Source organism: Panicum virgatum, chromosome 2N, assembly GCF_016808335.1.
Source record: "Panicum virgatum strain AP13 chromosome 2N, P.virgatum_v5, whole genome shotgun sequence".
NCBI lineage: Eukaryota > Viridiplantae > Streptophyta > Magnoliopsida > Poales > Poaceae > Panicum > Panicum virgatum.
The window spans coordinates 59404599-59417759 of NC_053146.1; the positions used below are offsets into that span (position 1 = coordinate 59404599).

At 46.8% G+C, this 13161-nt stretch overlaps 1 long non-coding RNA gene and 1 pseudogene across 4 annotated transcripts; one reads left to right on the plus strand and one right to left on the minus strand.

The window, feature by feature from the left end:
- Positions 1 to 1796: 1796 nt before the first annotated feature.
- LOC120661446 lies at positions 1797 to 6944 on the minus strand (annotated as a pseudogene). The gene is made up of 23 exons (XR_005669905.1): positions 6623 to 6944; positions 6397 to 6488; positions 6233 to 6294; positions 6104 to 6140; positions 5959 to 6020; positions 5746 to 5855; positions 5515 to 5701; positions 5333 to 5441; positions 5146 to 5247; positions 4752 to 4847; positions 4415 to 4585; positions 4230 to 4292; positions 4061 to 4141; positions 3893 to 3969; positions 3720 to 3798; positions 3510 to 3638; positions 3326 to 3415; positions 3114 to 3233; positions 2861 to 3027; positions 2664 to 2772; positions 2470 to 2529; positions 2292 to 2386; positions 1797 to 2214 (listed from the first exon to the last, which is right to left on the minus strand). The product of XR_005669905.1 is annotated as a protein TPX2-like (transcript).
- A 1100-nt stretch (positions 6945 to 8044) lies between these two features.
- LOC120661447 lies at positions 8045 to 12321 on the plus strand. 3 transcript variants are annotated; one of them, XR_005669907.1, is made up of 4 exons: positions 8045 to 9465; positions 9575 to 10761; positions 10985 to 11084; positions 11965 to 12321. It is a non-coding gene; the product is annotated as an uncharacterized LOC120661447 (long non-coding RNA). The 3 variants fall into 3 exon arrangements; XR_005669908.1 differs by having other exon boundaries at positions 9632 to 10761; XR_005669906.1 differs by having other exon boundaries at positions 8045 to 10761.
- The last annotated feature ends 840 nt before the right edge of the window (positions 12322 to 13161 follow it).

Genomic DNA, 13161 nt, shown 5'->3' on the forward strand with positions numbered 1-13161 from the left:
GATGGGAATGCTTGCACATGATGCTTTAGAAGTCGGCAGTGTGTTCAGTGTTTGAAAGATCGGATCGGGTGCTCTAGCCTAAGAGGAAGATGAATGAATTAGATAATTTTAAAACTTTAACTTATAGCTCTAATTCAATTGCACAATATTAAACTAAAACATGTTATTTATATGTGCAACTAAGGTTGTTTTAGTATGAAACTTCTATCCCAAAAGAATTTAGCAACATATGTCCTTTTCTATCAAGAAACTACTCTATAAAAGTAAAGCCATACAAAAATTGCTGGTATGAAATGCGGAAACGTAAAGAGCGGAATATGAGGAAGCAAACTCTTGACGCGGGTGTTTATCCCGTGGTTCGATTAGCCACAAAGACACACCTACATCCACGTTGTTAAAGCACTCACTAAGAGTATTGTTTCTCGGCAATCAAGTCTCTTCCGTGAACTCAATCACGGTCACCTTGATATCGAAATCCACCAAGTAGCTTCTCCACAAAAGATGGGGGTCTCTGCGTCCCCCGCACAAGATCGTCCACGCCGCTCCACACCAAGTCGGAGGGTCGTTGACGTTGCCGGCGAGCCACAAAGCTCCAAGGGGCCAGCGCTCCAAGATATTTTCTTTGGTTCACAGGAGAACCACAGCACAAAGGCACAAAGTCTTACTTGTTCACTCTCTAAAGAGCTAACCTAGCACTAACACTCTCAAATGTGTGCTAAGGACTAAAGATATGATCAATAAGCACTTGAATGGTTTGGAGATGTTCTTGGGTGTGTTTGAGGCTTGTAGCAACTCCAGCAAACTTCAAATGGCCGGGGGATGGCATATATATAGGACTCCAAAACCATAGAACCGTTAAGAGCCGTTGAGTCTTTTCTGCGCAGGGCACCGGATAGACCGGTGAGGGGGCACCGGTGCAACCGGTCACTCACGGCTGTCAGTAGCCGTTGGCCTTCTAACAGCTGACGTGGCTGTCACCGGTTAGACCGATGCCTGGTCTCCGGTTCATCCGGTGCAACTTCTTTCCCTTGCAGCTGATGTGGCATTGCACCGGTGCTTGCTCCGATGCACCGTCGGTTCAACTGGTGCTGAAGAATTTCGTCCTGTCCACTTGACATACTCTCTGGTGCATGGCATGGTGCTTGCACCGGTGCTTCAACTTGGCACCACCGGTGGATCCGGTGCCACTTGACTTTCTGGCACCAGCACTGCAGATTGCTCCAGTGATAGGACACAGGTGCATCCGAGGCCTACCGGTTAGACTGATGCTTGGTCACTGGTTCAACCGGTGCAACTGTTTCTGCAGAACTCGTTTAATTCAATATTTTTTTGAGTTCTTTCTTCCTGTTTTGTTTTATTTGGCCTTTTTACTTCATCTCTGGAATCTATAATTGTTCACTTGACAAACTCATTAGTCCCATTAATTGCATTATTACTCAATCACCAAAATCACAAAATAATGTCCTTCAAAAAAATCACAAAATAATAGTCTAATGGGCCATTTTCCTTACGTTGTTCCGTCTGCAAAACTCCCGTTGGTTGTGTGCACGTCAAATTCATTTGCCAGCAGGGGTCTGAACTCCTAATATGAAGGCCTGTGACTGTGCTATACTTACCGATCCACTGCGAGATTCATGTAAATGCTGCCTAGTTTGTAGGGTCCTTTTTTTTATTAGAAAAAAAGACTGTCCAGATTGTGTCCAGATTTGTGTCCATTAGTGACAGCATAGATATAGGAGTTTGCTAATAAGCTGAAGATATGATCATTAGTGACTCTGTGATCCACCAATGTAAGCGAGTTCAGTGACGATACCAAAAATCAATAATAAGTTAGTAATCGAGATCACAATACACAGACTCAGCACCGACACACACCAATTTACAAGACGAACGGCAATCGCCGATCCTATCTGGCCCTCCTACCTACAGGAACACCATACACTGTGTCAGCTGTCTCGAGTCTCGACTGACAAGATTACAGTTATTACAGCTCTCCGCAGAGAAAGAATTGTAGTAGCCCGGACATCGTCGGCAAGGAAAGAAGAAAACAACAAGCAGTGAGGTACAGTTACACAACTACAACTACGGACTGAGCTTGAGGGGGTGATGGGGCAATTTAGATGGGGTGATCATCTGATGAAGGCATGCCTCCTCGCGCCTCGCTCGTCCACCTGAAGCTGCGGGGACTTCGGACGGGTCGCCTGCTTCGTCGACCTATGAAAGAAGCAACAGTTCAGTTCATGAGGTTGAACATACACTGTGGATGACAAAGTTTAAATGTTTTTACTCACCTCTGCGGTCGGAACGGTCTGTCGAACTTTGGGAGAGGCCGCGCGTGCGGCACCATGGATCTCCTCAGCTGCTTCAGTGCCTTCTCTTCCTCAATCTTCAGACATAGATTGCCATTAGTCGATCAGCAAAAGCAGATTCGAAGAATGAACCAACCGGGGAAGCAAGAAAGATGTGTACCTTTTGTGCGAATTCATTCTCCTCTCTCAGCCTTTTGTAAGTCTTTTCCTTCTCTTTTATCTGCATCGCACAAAAACATAAGTAAAACTTTTTTACGTCTGAAGAGCTGTTTCACAGGTGCCAACAAGAGCTGTTTCACCATGCTCCAGTAAATAACTAAATAAAATGAAGATCCATATGGAACATTGACTGACCATATTATCAAACTCTGATCTCTGAACTGCTCTCTCATCAACATGCAATGCAAACTGTTGAACTTCGGTGAGAGGCTTCCGCTCTTTCTCTGGAAGCGGGATAGGATCCCTGTGACAAGATTACAAAGGCTGTTTATGAATCTCGCTCACAAAAAAGGGAAGAATTCTTAGGAGAAATGGCTTCATGTCCTACTCACTCTTTCAGTATAGGTTGAGCTTTGACTATTCTCCTTTGAGCCTCTTCCCACTCTGTTCTCTCCCTCTCTTCCGTCAGCCTTTGCAGCTCTAGTTCATGCCGCACTAAACTCTCCAGTTGAAAGCCTTCTGGTCTTGTACAAGGTTTTGGTTCAGGTTTCGGTGGCACCTGAACATGGATTTTGTTAGACAAGATGAATCAGAAAGATGACTGCAACTGCAACTGAAAATGTTGGTAGTAAAATTTTCACATACCACCGGATAGTCTGTGGTGTATGGGTATGGGTTAGCTTTGTGAACCCTGGCCTTTTCCTCCTCCATCTTCTTCTGTAAGAGCTGTGCTTCTAGCTGTCTCTCTTTTAAGTGACCTCTTTCCTGCAGAAAAAGATGCATATTATATTTTTGCGGCAAACATGATGAGAGAAACGCCATGAGTGTTTTGAATCAAAAGTTCATATTTGGCAAACCTCTGTGTGAAGATTGAAAGGGTTTGGTCTGGTGAGTCTAGGCACATCTTGCCTGTTGCTGTGTGAAGAACAATCAGAGTGAAGAGAGAGCTGCAAAACAGGAAAAAATCTAATAAGATTTGAAAAATGTTTTTATCAGAAAACAGTCGAATCGTTAATACACAATGTGACTTTAGATAACAACCTTATCGAATAAATCGGCGACTGAAGGAGGGCCCAAGCGAGCATCGGTAGAAAAATGGAACTCCTTGGGAGCTGTCACTTGAGGCTTTGGGTGGGCAAACGTACCAATATCTCCCTTGCTCTCAAGAATCTGCAATGAATGAAGCCTAGAACTGAAGAGCCAAATTCATTATCTAACAAAATCTATATGTTACCAAGAAATGTACAGTACCTTTTTATTCAGTGGCTTGGCCTTGAACTTGGGGGCCTTCTCCAGTTCTTCTTTTTCAAGTTCCTGAGAACTTTTCACACTGTTGAAAGATGATGTTAGAATCAAGCATTGTTGGAAAAAAGGCCGATGTCTAATTAAAACAGTATCATCGCTTCTATGTGGCAAAAGCAAACCTTGGAGGCCGAGCACGCATTGCTGTATGTAGCTGTGGTGGCTTTGGTTGTGTCAATTTGAGTGTCTTGCTTTGACTCTGCAAGATTGAAGCGCTGAACTCAGTAAAAAGAATAATAACTGCATCCTTATATGGCAGAGGTGCAGAGCTGGACAAGTAGCAACTTTACCCTAACAGTATCCGTGGATGAAATTTCTGAACAGGTGTCCGCATATCGTGTTGCTCTCTCCATTGTCATAAGATGGAACTCCTATAGTTGATGCAAAGAATCAAAATAATCATCCAATGAAAAGAGTGTCTTTTATTCATGAAATTTGCCATGATGATAGAATACGTACATTGAATTCAGGGACCTGTGGAGTTTTCCTTGGAAGCGGAGGGAATGATGGGGCTTCAGCTATCTGAAAGCAGAAAACAGCAACTAGTCACAGCATGCGGTTGAAGTTAGACAAATCTTCTTTCAACTAGTCAGCATGTAGTTTAAAGTAAGACAATATTCTTTCAAACGTAAGGAAATCTTTACCTTTTTGTTGAATGGCCGTGCCCTGAACTTGGGGATCTTGGCCAGCATTTCCTCCTCTAGCTCTGCAGTGCTCTTCACTCTGACTGCTCGGACTCTGTGGGAAGTCTGAAGCTCGGGTTCCTTTGGTCTGGTTAACACAAGCTTAGGCTTTCCCTGTAATGCTGCATCCTCCTGCATAACGCGTAAGCAATCAGGAGGTCAAGCCACTTCCCTTAATTAATTATCAATGCTGTTTTCTTGATTTAGTATTCCAGTTGTAATAAATATAGACAATAAAATGGAGTTGCAATGCATGTACAATAACAAAGTAATGACAGAAATGGGATGTGATACTCACAACAGAAAGAGATCTGTTGTTAGTGATGCTCAGATTTCTGGTCCCTGATTCAAACTTCTTAACCAATTCTGCTGCAGATACATATGGACTCACTTCCTGCGAAACACCCAAGGGTTCCTTTATCAGATTCACCAAAAAGGGAACATGTCACACACTCACACTTCAATGCTATCTCTATCCAATCCCCCACAAAACTATAAAGCAAGGCGAGGTCAGTCTCAATGGGAGTGTCAGCGACACAGTTAACAAGATCATGAACTAGGTAATCGAGCCAGAGGAGTGTCATGGTGATGACACTCCTCTCTCTTCGTAAAAACTGTCATATCAGCAAATTTAATGCTCGTGACACTACTAGTTTAGTGGTAGCCTCGCAGGGGAGGAATTTTGCAGATACCTTCGCAGAGTGCACATCCTCATAGGCCCTCCTCATTTCAGAACTTCCTGATAAATCAGCTCTCCCCTTGTGAGGCAGCACCCTGGTCTTGACATTTAGTATCTGAGAGCAACAGCAACAAATGAATTATTACAACATCACAATGACATGGACTTTACAAGAACCATCTTCAATCTCACTCCCTTACCTGTCTGATCCTTCCATCATCAAGCTTCTGTCTCTTCACTGCCTGGTTTTCTTGCACAATTTCGGCAGCAGCAGTGGCTGCCTTTCCAACGCCCAAATCATGACCACCCCTGAAAGCCAATGACTCAGACACGGAAACAATCTCAGGATTGCATAATATATACAGGTGAGCTTGACTCTTACTTGACCACGCTCCTCTTGACGCTCATCGACGAGCCCATAGGACCTGCTTTGCACAGCCCCTGCGTCTTTGGCGTGCGTGCCGCAGTCTTCAGTGAGGATCTCGCACATGTTGAAATCGCGGGTGTAACTTTGATAGCAGCAGGAGGAGGAGGCCTCTGCAGCTTAGGCGTGCTGGCAGAACCACCATCTGCTGCTAAAGCCATGCAAGTGACGAAGTCATTAAGAAATCACAATTCCACCCAAAGCGCATTGATCAAAGGAGGAACTCGAAAGATTTGGGCGATTCGTCTTTCTCTTCTTGAGCTGGCCGTGAGTCTGACATTGCCTCGGAATATGAAGCACTGGCCAAATCAAGGGGGGCACAATTTGTTCTTTGTTCAATATGCTGATCGCAGAGCACGAAATGAATACGAGACACAAATTCTTAGTCAGAAGAGGTTATACCTTCCCTCCTCCTGCTGGCTCCCAGCACTGGCACACGTCCCACCAGGATAGCCCTCAGTGACCTGAAGAAAACTTCAAATGTGAGCACAACTGCTACTGATAACTGCAGAGAGAACACTGGGAACCAGGAAGCAAAATCACGTACAGATCCGAATGATGGGTCCTTCTTCTCCTGCGTACTCCTGAAGAAGAGGGGAATAAGAATTAGAGTAATTAACTAGCTACCCTGATGAATCGCAGATGAATTTCAGAAAGGGATGTCTCCGGCGCATACCCAACAGTAGAATCTGCTGCCTGGATGGCGACGCCTCCTCCTACCCCCTCCACGGGCTCCTCCTGCACAGTTACAAATACGCAAATCACCGGATGAGAAGAACGGAATGGAATAGCCAAAATCGGGGCGGAACCGCCCAATCTCCTCCCGTTTTGTTTTGTTACCTTCAGAGCCGGCTCCTCGGCTTCCGCGAGATCGCAAAAGACCGCGACCTTGGCCTCCTCCGCCCTCGACTTCCTGATCCTGGGGTTGAACGCTGCAATCCGGAACAAGGAGGGAAATCAGGGCTGAAGCGGAGGCGGAACTGGGGGGGGGGGGGGGGGGGGGGGGGGGGGTGGGGAGGGGAGGGAGGGAGAAGGCAATCGATCAGGGCTGATCGCGGGTACGTACGCGAGGGGGCGTGGCTGCGGGCGGCCTCGAACCAGCTCTCGGCGGCCCGGACGGCCTCCTCCGTCTCCTTGTTGATGAAGTCGAAGAACCTCGGCGCGGAGAACTCGTACGCCTCGTCGATCGCCGCCGCCGTCCCCGTGTCGGGCGCCATGGGTGTATGCGGAATCGCTGCCTAGGGTTGGGGGATCAGACTCTCTCTCTCTCTCCGCGATTAAGCGATGGGGAGCACGAGTGAAGAAGATGAAGGGGAAGCGTCGGCTGTTGGGAGGGATCGGGAGCCTTGGCGGCGGGGAGATGAACGTTGGGGGGAGGTGGGGGTAGGGGTAGGGGTCTCCAACGGTCGGGAGGTTTGAACACTGTGCCAAAGGGGCAAGGCTTTAGTGAGGGTGGGTGGGTCGGATGCACGCGCCCGGCGCGCAACGGCTATTTTCCCAGTGAGGCTGCGGGTGGGCCCTGGGGGATTAGCGGTTGTGGGGCAGATTCAGAGCAACTCCGGTGGAGTGACTAAATTTGAGTGATTAAAATTCATTTTAGTTATCCATTTTTCAAGTTTAGTCATTTAAAATGTAGTCTCTACTCTAGCAGCACCGACTTAATAGATTAAAAAATGGTGGGCCTTATTTTTAGTAGCCTAAGTAGAGGGTGACCAAATTGAGGGGGTGGGAGAGGAAATTTAGTCACCCTCTCATTTTAATCACCCAAATAAAAACCCTGCTGGAGATAGAAATTCGAGCAAAATAACTAAAATATAAATTTAGTCACCTAAATAGAAACCTCCTGAAGTTGCTCCTGCGAGCGGATCACGGAGGGGCAAACCAGCCAATGGCAGAAACAGAAACTGGCCGCAGAAGGAAAGGACGTCATCAACCCAGCGTCCAGCTGTGTGCCTACGACAGCGCGTCGGCCGCTCTGTCCCGGACCTCCCGGTCGAGCGTCGAAGTGGGCTCGAGTCGCTGGATGGTGGGACCCGGCCGAGAAGAGGTCGTTCGCGGTGACGGTCATATACTCATACCCTATCGACGCGAACTTCTCTCGGAACCGGTCCCGTTCAGGCTTTATTCGGTTTGGAGTGGATTGGAGGAGGTTGGAAGGAATTAAAACCCTAACAAATTAAAATCTCCCTCAATCCCTTCTAATCTCTTTATGGAGGGAGGGAATTAACCGATCAAGCTCTTAATAGGGAGCGATGCACCGTGAAAGCTACTGCAAATGATGAACTCCTGATATACCTATATGATTGACCCAGCACGCATTCCAGCAACCAAACATCCAAACCGACCATCGCATACCAGTAGCAGAATGCAAGTTTTATAACTTGTGAATTGCGATTGTACTTGGCTACGCACGCACTAGGAATGCTTCACTAGTCATCCAGTCCGTTGATTGCAATGTCTGCCTCTGCCACGATCCGCAAATTTTCTATAGATGAAAGTTGGTTCCCACGGCGGAAAGGGAGGCTATCCACGTCGTCCAGAAATTAGTCGGCCGTTGGATTTTAATCGTCCGGCAACAGCAGCCATCACTGTTTGATTGTTGAAATGAGCATGTCTCATCCTGTAGCGTCTGCAAAAATTGACTTTAAGGTTCTCCGTTTACATCTGCTGTAGCCACGCGTCCGCTGCTGTTGGGTGGAAGCCTCTCGAATCCCTTCCACCCCTTCCGCCTTCGCTCCCATCAGCCAAAAAAAATTCTGCCTCGCTCTATCTCCTCCGCGTCGCCGGTCGCCACTGCCCCTCTCCCCCTTGTTGCCCCCCCCGGGCCCCCTTCCGCACCGCCGTCGCCGTCCATGCGGCGAGCCGGAGCTCGGCCGCGTCTCCCGACGGCTCGGCGGGCAGAAGGCGGCGGCCCACTCTCCTCTCTCTCTTTCTCTCTCTCTTATCTCTCTCGCCGGCGGGACTGAGTGGCGGCAGCGGCAGTGCCTCCACTGCTCCTCCCTCTCCGGCCCTTGCCTCCCCGGAGCTCCCTCCTCCCGGCGCCGCCCCTCCCTTCCTCTCCGCGTCGAGGACCCTGCATGAGCACGCCGGCCAGATCCCGCAGCAGGGCAGCTGCGGCGGCTGCGGCGGGGCGGAGCCTCCACCGCGCGGCCTCCGGCATCCCCTACTCCCTCCGTGCCGGGTCGGCGGGTGATGAGGAGGTGCGGTGGCCTCCCCTGCGCCCTCCGTGCCACTCTCCCCTGCTCCGAGCGGCACGGGGTCCGCGGATCGCTGCGCGGCCTCCTCCGACGCGGCTACGGCGTCCGCGATGGCCTCCTCGACACCGGCGGCAAAATATGTGCGCGGCGGCGGCATCCGGCCAGGCTCGTCTCCATCTCCTCCTCCTCTCTCTCTCTCTCGTGCGCGGGGCAGCAGCGGCCCTGCTCCCGGCGCTCGCGCCAGCCGTGGCGAGCAGGGCCGGGCACGCGCGGCGGCCGCGGCCCCTGCTCTCTCTCGGCGCGGCTTGGCAGCAGCCTCGCTGGCCCTCCCTCATCGGCGCCTCCCTCCCAAGAACCGCCCCGCCAGCCATGCCGCACGCCGGCTCCGGCCCTCCTCCGGCCGCGCCCTCCTCCCCTGCTCTCCTCGGCCTTGCGCCGCCGTGCAGCCTCCGTCCACCCCCTCCCAGGCTCCCTCCGCCGGCGGTGCTGCTCGAGCTCGGGAGCAGCTGCAGCGACGGCCGGCTCCTGGCAGCGGAGGCTTCCGGCTGCCCGCTGCCTGCCTGCGGCTCTCTCTCCTACCACCAATGCATTTCTTGGAGACCTGCTACTGACCTTATTTCTCTCCCCCTCACCCTCACAACCGCACAGGTGAACCGCACAAGGGATACATTGCTGTGCCAATAGTCTGTTCGTCTTCGTCAGTCATAGTCAGGTTGGCCCTTGCTCTACTTCGTCCTCATTTTTTTTCCCACAGTGGCTGCTTCTTTTTCTTGATCTCTATATCTACTTTACTTCTTCCCCTGCGCCTCTTTTCAAGCCAGGTTTAGCTTATCCCTATGTTGGATCCGGCTTCTATCGATGCTCCTTTTGGTATGCAGTGTTGGATCGATGTGGTGCTGATCTTGTTCGCCCGTCCCCGGTGTGCAGTTCATACGGTTTTTCGTCTGTCTGCTGCCAGGTTTGCAGTCCTCGTTCAGAAACTTCATCAGTTTGCATCCCGGCCCTATCCTTCAGCTGAGACATCTCCTAGGCCTCCATTCAGTGAAATTGCTTGGGAAAAAGTTCTTTCACTTTTACTCCTTCAGATCTTAAATTCTGAATACCAATGTGATGAAATGCTGGTTTGATTTGTATATGGACAAATAGATTTGTTAAATTTAGGTTTTATTGACTAAATCAAACAATTGAATAATAGGAAGATGTAGAAACTGAAAGGATTAGGACACTTTTGCAGGGCCAGATCACACTTATACATCATTTGGAAATGACCTTCTTGTTTCCATATCTTTCTTGATCGTGGATAAGAAATTTTCGTGACTGTCTACATTGCTTGGGAACAAGAGGCCAGTCAGATCTTTCCTTTTTTATTGTTGCTATTTTGTAAATTTTCTCATGAGAATATATTCCTCTTTTCTATCTGAAACTGTGTTCCATAAAAAAAACTGAAACTAGAACACAAAGAGTTGTGAATTCGAGATTGCCAAAAGTAACATATAATGCTCCCTTGTGTTTTTTTTTTGAAAAGTCAGGGTTGTTGTTTTCCATCGCGCATGACTCTAAATTTTTGTGCTGGATACTATATTCTAACGTCAGGCAATGGTAGAGATCGATTGTTTGGGCAGGTATGCCATTCTGTGATCGAGTCAGGTGGGTGCTAAAGGTTATTACATGGAAAGTATGTCACACTTTTCTTCTGGCCATACATGAAGAACCAATGTAGAGTTCTCTTAGTGATGATTTGAGAAGTCTCTGAGTCACAGGAAATTATTATGTTATGATGAATGTGCCATGAGGGTCATTTACCAAGTGTGCAGTTAAAATTGGGGTTGACTGGTAGACATCTGGCATTGCACACAAATGAATTCACCTTAATGAGCTGGTTATTACCATTATTGATAAATTTTAATACCATCTTTAGTTCCTTCCTCTGCAGGTTGTCACCCAGGGGAACTGCACCTAGCATTACCTGCCAACATCCATCACATATACCATTGTGGAGTTGGTCGAGGTGAGCCACGAGCCACTTATTTTACTTTGTTGGTACTACTAGCTTCCTAATTACAATTAAATTTGTATGATTACTACCAGTAGTGGATCCTATATTCGTCAGTAGTGGCTCCTATATTCATGAATTTTCAGTCCATACCAGTAGCCCGCAATAATGATTTTTTTATGCTTCATAAGCAATCAAAGTACTCGATACTGATATAAATATGACTATTGTACCTCAGTCCTCGGCCTGCAATAATGAGTTTGCTATCCCAGCCATCCTCATGGTCATTCAGGCTCATGGTGGCTCTGCAGCGAGCTAAGAACAGGAGGTCCGAAGAGGTATTAGTCGATTCTGCCAGACAAATTTACTTTTTTCTTGCACCTCAGCCCTACTTCTTTGTGTTTTGTGTTTAACTACCACTACTTCATCCTGCCATGGTGAGCCACCTTGACCCTGATTTGCAATGTGCAACAGAAGCCATTCATGTTTGTCCGGAGATGTGAAACTGAAACAAATTTCAATCAATAATAACTTCGGTTTTAGTATCCCATGTCTTTTGTTGTGCTAAATGCTACACCTCATGAATGCTAGAATCTCAAATTTTGTTGTTCCCAATCCAAGGTGCTTGCATTTATGAAATTTCAATTATTTATCGAGCTTGATCAGTATAAAATAATTGTATTGTCTGTTACGAGTTCAGAACGTATAACTACATGACTTGACGTCATTTCAGTTCCCAGTGACAAGTCCTATACCTATGAAAATTTTTGATCAATGGTTAGGGAATGTAAACTTATTCCGGTTTCCAAATTGGTTCACCAGAGGAAATGGTGTTGTCTGGTGGCAAAACTATGAGTTAGACTATGCTCCCTGTTCACAAATTCAGTTTTGTGCCCTTTATCTATAGTCACTACATAATCGAGGTGCTAAGTATGGCAGACAATGGACAAATGATGGCTTCGAAATAACCAGCTTGATATGTATTGACATAGATATGGAAATTTAACTTATATATCTCATCACAACGCAAGCAGTGAGAAGCTTGTCTTATCAACCTCCAGCTTGGGTTGTTGATGACGAGCAATCAACTGCTCTGATGTTACCTGGCTGGTGAAATCAATGATTAGTAGAGTTCAAGTGAAATTTCAAAATTCTTCTTCATTATTCATTAAATTGCAAATAGGCCCCCACTGCTCATGCATCTCCAACCATGTGCAGGAGGTAATTTTGTAGATGCAGCTGACTGTCCATCCTACTATTCTCCATCGCGGCGAGCTCTTGCTCTTGTGCTACACGGTCGTTTACAAGGCCGGCATGGGAAGCAAGGGCACCCGTCAGCAACTCCGTCACCTACGCCATTAATTCGGTGATGCTGGCGATGTACCCTGTATGTGAGGCTGTCCAACATGTGCAAGGAAATATGGAATGGCTTCTCCAAGGAAATATGCTGGTTCACTGGATTGCCTTGCCATCTCCAATGATAATTTGGTGTGGATTATTGGAATACTTAAATTTCAACAATATCTCCCGTTACGGCACTATAATATAATATGAGTATTTTGCTTTTGGAGGGTTCCTTATGTTGGTCATTCAAATCTTGGTTCAAAGAAACTTTCTTATTTATTAATAAGATTTTTAAGTGGCATTTCTATGCAATCCAATTATTTCAAAATAATTTAATTTTAAACCCGTACAACATCTCCACTGTATTTAAAAAAAAGGAAAAAAGAACTTATACAAGCTCTTTATGAAACATCACCTGCATGAGCGCGCCCGATTTTCTGTCAAAATGTAATCATGTTCTGTCACTTACGAATTATACATCCACCATGTTACCAACAAACGATTTCCGCGTTCGTAAATTAATACACCCAATCTAACACCTTTATTTCAAAAAATTGATACAAATTTGGCAGGAACGCGCGCGATCGCGCGCGTCATGCACTAGTATGGGTGGTAAAGGGAAGTGGTTCCTTTGTAGTACGGTTGGAGTCAATTACGTGCAAATTTTCTATGCAAATTTCAATCCGGACCACCGGGTCAACATCCAAGAGATATGAGAGATTGAGTAATTTTACAATTACTCGCCTACCTCTGATCACATTTTTGCAAATCCCCCCACATTCCCCTGCACTAGCTCTTGGATGTTGATCCGGTGACCTAGATTGAAGTTTGCTCGGTTTGTACGAAGAGGTTGGTTTGCACCTTTTCCTCAAAATCAAAATCCGACTGCACCACTGAATTTGTTACCATAAAATCTTCAAAATAATACCACACTTTATTATATTTGAACAATTTTTGTACTGGAACATTTATTGTTAAGATGTAATAAATGTTCCTCTTTCAAAAATAAATTGTTCCATATTTATAAAAAAATAGATAATTATATTGGAACAATTTTATTGTGAAGCTGGA